The 6,831-nt window shown below is 40.0% G+C and overlaps 1 pseudogene; it reads left to right on the top strand.

The window, feature by feature from the left end:
* The first annotated feature begins 5,955 nt into the window (after positions 1–5,955).
* LOC126799698 (uncharacterized) lies at positions 5,956–6,831 on the top strand (annotated as a pseudogene).

Below are 6,831 nucleotides of genomic sequence, written 5' to 3'. Positions count from 1 at the left end.
GTTCTGGGAAGGAGAAGAAGACGACTTGGGAATTTGGATACGAGAAAACTATTAGGAATGTAATTTGGGCCGGGTTTGGGTTTGGGTTTGGGTTTGGGTTTGCTACTATTGGGTATTCTGGTAGCTTCCATAAGTAACTTTAGGCTTTTATTTACTTCAAATCCTCTGGAAGAGAAATCAGTAAACAGTATGTGTGGAGTACTTCGTTGATTTTGTGTGAATAACATATAATCTAACCAGAGTTTACTAGTTACTAATTATTAAATATTATCTAGGCCTTGTACATAATATTATTGAGACTCTATATCTTACGTTTTCTCAATGTTTTGTGAACTCTTGTAAACCTGTAAATAAGTGGTCATGTCTCCAATAATTCATATTGTATTTCATTTCGATGACCAAATTCACAAGTCAATCAAAACATGACCGTGAGTATACTATCTCAATTACTTTGTTGTTATGTTTTAACAGCATGTCTTGAGACCTTTATCAATAGGATTATGAGAACTAGATATTGGTCTATAAAGAGCTAGAAATGTGTTTCAACTCTGCCTCTAAATCTTTATCCAATACTCCATATATTGTCTGGCTGGATATATAGAACAATACTAGTGATTGGAACCCAAGTTCTCTTGGAACAGCGCCCTCAGATCGAGTTACTTTTCAATATCATTAGCCATTAAAAACTAATGTCACCAAACAAGTTTTATGTCCATAAATCAAAAGGGAATTTTCTTAGATACCTCGAGATATTTGATACCCCTATATACCGATATCACAATGAATTTATTGTCATTGTGGGTAATCAAAGTGATTTTTGGTAAATATAGTTTTATTAGTTTTCTTATAATCTCTTTTTTTCTTCGTGGGCGTCGTTGGCGCACTGGCCGGAAGAGAGAGTCGCCGGTTCTAGGTCGAGAAACGACTGTGTTTGGGGCCCTGTCTTCCAGATGCGTCAAACGTCGGAGATCTGGAATGCTAGACTGAGGGCCTAGCTTGTGATGGTGTCGGATTGCACAGGGCTTGGCTGTGGCGTCGAGGGCATGCAAAAGCAGCACTGGGTTCGTTGGAGAGCCAGGTTCAAAATCCGGCCGACTACGCGGTTCTGGAGACGTCGCCATTGCGGTTCTGGGCATGTCTAGTGGCGCTAGTCAGCAGGTCGCCGACGAAGGCGGCGCTGCAAGCATTCTTGGTCGATAATAGAATAGTTACAATGAGATAATCAGTTGTGGAAATAATAGAATAGCGAGTAGGAAGCCTCACCAAATCGATGAAGACACCCTAATCGAAATAAAATTGATAAAGACACTACTAACATTCCAACTGTTTGTTTGTGTTTGTTCTTTGTTTCAACCCGGTTTATGGTATCATCTCTCTTTTCTTTTCTTTTTGGTTACAAACGGGATCAAAAAGACCCAAACAAGGAACTTAAGAGTTTACATAAGAGCACTTCCTAGCTTTAGAAGCAGAAGCAATATCATCAAGGAAAGCCTGGGCAGCATGGACAAGTGGACTATCAAAGACAATCAGACCAAGCTCATGCGTGATGCTATTCTTTGCAAGGGTATCATCAGTTGCATTACATTCCCTAAAAATGTGGTTGATGCAAACATTCCTCATCTTCTTCATAAAATTTAAGCAGCCAGAGAGCAAAGAGCCAAAAGGGTGAGTGTCAAAATCAGCATTTTGGATCAGCTGCACAAGCACTGTAGAATCAGACTCCACCTCCAACTGGGACATGTGCATATCAGAAGCCAATTTTAGCCCAAAAAATAATCCCCAAGCCTCAGCATCAAGAATTCCACCCACACTAAGATGGTCCCTCAACACTGTAATAACCCTCGTTTTCAAACAATATTTGAATTTAATTAAATTCTATTGAGTTGTGAATTTTGTTTTAAATCGAATTTGAGTTGTTTGCAATCGTTACGAAACGGAAACGGAAGCGTTCCGAGAACGTTTAATAAGAAAACGTTACGTTTCCGAACGAATTTATCGACTTTTATTTCGTCGCTCGGTTGTGAAAACTTTCTTCACGGAAGTTGTAGAGCTCGTCGATACGAGTTCGTGAGTATGTGACGCGTTCGAATCGGACGTCGTATGTAAACGTTATTAACGATAGAAGTTGTTTCCGATTTTAGAATTTGGTATAAATAGAACCATTTTGTTTTAGGGTTTCCATTTGTGGAAACCCCTTCCCCTCACTCACCCCGCCGCACTCCCCTCTTCTCTTCCTTCTCTCTCGGCTTCTCTCTCTCCCACCCCGAAAACCTCACTCTCTCTTTCCCTCAATCTCACCTCTCCCTCTCAACCCGAGTTCCTCCCTTCCCTCTTCTCTTCTCTCTCTCTCGAGGTCCTCTCTCTTCCTCTCGAAACCAAGTCCCTTCCCCGATTCCACGCGACAGATTGAAGCTTGGGGACCTCATCACCGTGCCTCCCCGTCGTCGACGAGCTCGGGCAAGCTCGCCACCGCCCCAGCTCACCCTCGCACCCGCGCCGAAGGGTTGAGCCTCTAGTTGCCGTCTACCTCCACTGCTGCTCGATCTCCTCCACTTTCATCGTCGATTCAAGAGCTCTATTGTGAGATTCAAGGTAAGGATTGATGATATTGATGTTGTGTGTGGATTTTGGATGATTTTGGATTGGATGTGTGGAGATCGGAGGGGGGTTGGAGGGGGTTGGAAGGAGAGGTTACCGCCGCCTAGAGGCGGCGCGTGTGAGGTTGTGGGGTGGCCTGGAGGAGCGTGAGACAGAGTGAAGGAAGAAGGGAGGAAGGAGGGTGATTTTGGAGGCGGCGGTGGCGCGATACGCGCCGTGGTTAGCCTCGGCGCGTGGGTTCCACGCGCGGCCGGCCGGAGGTGGCGCGTGTGCCACACGCGCCGCCGTGTGGCGGCGGTGTAAATAGTTTTGACTGAAAGGGGTATTTTGGTAATTTACTGTGTAACGGTAAATGTAAATGTAAATTTTAATTACTACGGTAAATGTAATTAATTTTTACCTTCAGTAAATGTAATTATAAATTACTTTCAGTAAATGTAAAAAGTAATTTGTAAAAGGGTAATTTAGTAAATTTTATTTACTGAGTTGTATTTACATTTAAATCGTACGTATACGTACAGAAATACGTATTAATATTTATACGTACAGAAATACGTATTAATATTTATACGTACAGAAATACGTATTAATATTTATACGTACAGAAATACGTATTAATATTTATACGTACAGAAATACGTATTAATATTTATACGTACAGAAATACGTATTAATATTTATACGTACAGAAATACGTATTATTATTTATACGTACAGAAATACGTATTTAATATTTATACGTACAGAAATACGTATATAGTATTTATACGTGCAGAAATACGTATATAGTACTTATACGTACAGAAATGCGTATTAATTGAGTATTGCACAGTAACCGTGAATAGTGAACCGTGAACAGTAACTTCGTATAGACCAAAATTGCTGAACAGTAACCGTTTATTACTGTTTTGGCATTTAAAGGTTTACGAAACGATTCTAAATGCTTGTCTCATTTTCTTAAGGTGATCGCTAAATCGAGGAAAGGAATTATCATCGGAAATTGAGGATTTACGCTCAAGTCGATAAGGTGAGTAAAATCTCACTGAATTACGAATCTACCCTCGTGGTGATTCAACATTTTGCAAGTGTGTTTATCAAATGAATTATAACATGTATATAATTTAGTGGACTATATATATATAGTATAATGGTAATAGGTACATAATATATATATCGTTCATTAAATTACGTACTGTTAATAATGCATTAAAAATAGTCATTTCGGTGACGGAAAATTGAGCATGAGTATGTGAGAATATTGTACGTAATTCTTCAGGTGTTTATGAAATATGACATGTATAGGATATAGTGGGCTATGTATATATTGTATAAATGGTAATAAATACGAATATATATAGTTTGCTATATAATGTACTGTTATGATTTTTATTGTGGATATATCGTGAAAGTTTTAAAACGTACAATATGATGTGTGATTATTGTACGTGATTTTATCACGGAAAATGTGAACTATTGTGATTTGTCTTCGGACGTGATGTGTGGTACAATATGATGTGAGATTATTGTACATGTGAGGCAAGTCGGAACCTAGCCTTTGGCCGGGCGAAAGTTACGATACAGTTAGAGCTCTAGTCTGTCTGCCATAGTACTGCATGGAGGTAACGGGTGGTTATCTGCTCATGGGTACTCAGCTTGTTTTGGATGTTGGGTGGCGGGTGGTTGCCCAACATCAGCGGTATACTAAGTGAGGGGTAACAGATGTGTACCAGCGCTCATTAGTTACCATTTTGTGAAAATATTAGAGTAACCAGATGGGTTGCTAGTTTTCTCATGATTTTCATTATACTGTGTTGATGTGGAGTTGTGTCTTTTATGAGACGAGAATTATTTTAATATTTTACTCATACGAGCTGTAAAGCTTACCGGGTTTGTGTTGCAATCCCGGTGCACCAATTTCAATGGTGTAGGGGATACTTCCGCAGGTGCTGAGTAGTGGTGATTGAGTGACGACTCCGAAGACTCGAAGTCGATCGCATCCAGTCGTGGTGAGGTTCCAGCGTGGATTCTGTGTGTGATTTGGTGTGATTTTATTTGTGAGGTTGTTGTGAGGATTATACAATTCCATTTGTTATATGTTGAATTATCATTTGGGTTTGTAATAATCGGCTTGACTGAGTCATATTTTAAACTCAGATGTGATCCGCTGTTACGCTTTAATGATTTCGATTTATTTGAGATTATTTGGTGTTTAACGACTTTAGAATTTTGAGTTTTTAAGCTCGAAATTTTGGGGTCGTTACAAACACACTCCCCGCTCCAATCTTTCCAGTGGCAGTGCATTTAGAACCATCAGCATTTAACTTGAAAATATTCTCAACAGGTTTTTGCCAGGCCAAAAAGATATGGTTATAGATAGTTTCAGCATTTCTCCTGAGATTTGCAGCATTCCATTCATCAACATATCCCCAAATAATTTATCAGGACAGAGAGGTATCATGAAACTTGAATAAAAAACAACCTTACTCCTCCACTTCCATATAAACCAGCAAATAAAAACAAACCAGTTGCACCACTCGGTATTCTTCTGAATAATGGAGTTACAATGAATCTGAGCAGCAATCCAAGCATTCCAATCAAGAGAAAATGAGTTAAGAATATTACTAGGCTTTGGAAAATCATTCCATATGGACTGAGATCTAGGGTAGTCTCTGAGCATTGTATGATCTCTTTGGTTTAACGACAAGATGAATTTTTCTTCTTGCCAAAAAAACAACATTTGAATTAGACTACACCTACTGGAAGTCTATACTGACGCACTGATGGACCCGTAAACAACTAAGGGTCTGAAGGCCCAAACAACCATTGACCAAGTCCAGGCCCAAAAAGAACAAACAAATGAGTAGGCTGTAGAACAAAAGATTTGCAGAAGATCGATTCTGCAAGATTCAATCTTTGAGAGACCGATGTCGCGACGGAACGTTTAATCGGACGGCGGACGGAACCTTATTTCTTGTCTCACTTTCATTCTTAACTGTTTCTGTTTTCCTTCCCAGTAGTATCCGACCACAGTTCGATCGGCTTCCCTCGTACCCAGGTATCTCTTGTTTATGTTTGAATTCGATTCCTGCATATACAAGATTAGATCTTCTTAACTCTTTTAATTACTGGATTGTTATATTGACTTACCCTTAATCTTATGAATGTTATATGTTTCACTATTGTGTTAGGATTTTAAACAATTAGCATTATTTACTTGCACAGAATTCTCAGGCATCCCAGAAGTATGTTCAGAATTATTCTATCTGTTTCTGTAAACTAACAGAGTTGGATTACATTTGCATTTTGTAATCACTATAATGCCTAAGTTGAGGTTTCATACTTTGACAGAGTTTTGGTATGAAAATCAGTAAGACAGAGGTGAACTTGAGGAGGCTGCTTGCAGCTGCTCCTCAGCAAACAAACCAGGCAAAGCTTTCCCATTAGGTCGCTACATTACGAGAACAGGTAGAGCAACTGGCCGAAGAGAGAACACCAGAAGGATTACCGAGAGTTTCCAAGGCTGTTTTGAGTGACTATTCGGAGAAGATTGAAGCAATTGCTTCGAAATTAGCTGCTGCATTGCCTGATTTGCAAGAACCGCAGGAGTCCCTCGCAAGAATTTCGGTCAAAGCAGTGTCGTCTGAGACAGCTGATATTCAGAGTCCACATTCTCCAGGTCTTAGAAGGAGAGTTGTGCCCAACTCAACTGTACAAGATGGAACTCGTGAGACTCTTGGTGCAGGTTCTTTGTCGCCTGTCAAACTTGACGCTGCCGCCCAAGCGCACATTGAGAAACACAGGAGACTTCAAGAGGATTTGACTGATGAAATGGTTGGGCTGGCAAGGCAGCTCAAAGAGACTAGTCTGGTGATGAGCCACTCCGTAAAGAACACTGAAAAACTACTTGATTCTACAGAGGAGGCTGTTGAAAAGAGCTTGGCAAGCACTGGTCATGCCACTGCACGGGCGTCTGATATATACTCAAAGTCCTCCAAGACTTCGTGTTTCACATGGCTTTTGATGTTTCTAATGACAAGTATATTCATCATGGTGGTACTTCTAATTCGTGTCACTTAAGAGTTAGAGTATATGTGTATTCATAGGTATGAAGGCGGACTGAACATGGTTGTTCTGCTCAGTTCCTATACATCTTGTGCAAATGAAATTAAAATTTCCAATTTTGTACAATTTTTAATAAAAATCTCTCAGTTCCTGTAAGGACATTTGGCTCCA

The sequence above is a fragment of the Argentina anserina genome, chromosome 6 (genome assembly GCF_933775445.1).
Source record: "Argentina anserina chromosome 6, drPotAnse1.1, whole genome shotgun sequence".
NCBI lineage: Eukaryota > Viridiplantae > Streptophyta > Magnoliopsida > Rosales > Rosaceae > Argentina > Argentina anserina.
Note: the sequence above shows the minus strand (reverse complement) of the source record. Positions and strands in the feature narration are given on the sequence as shown.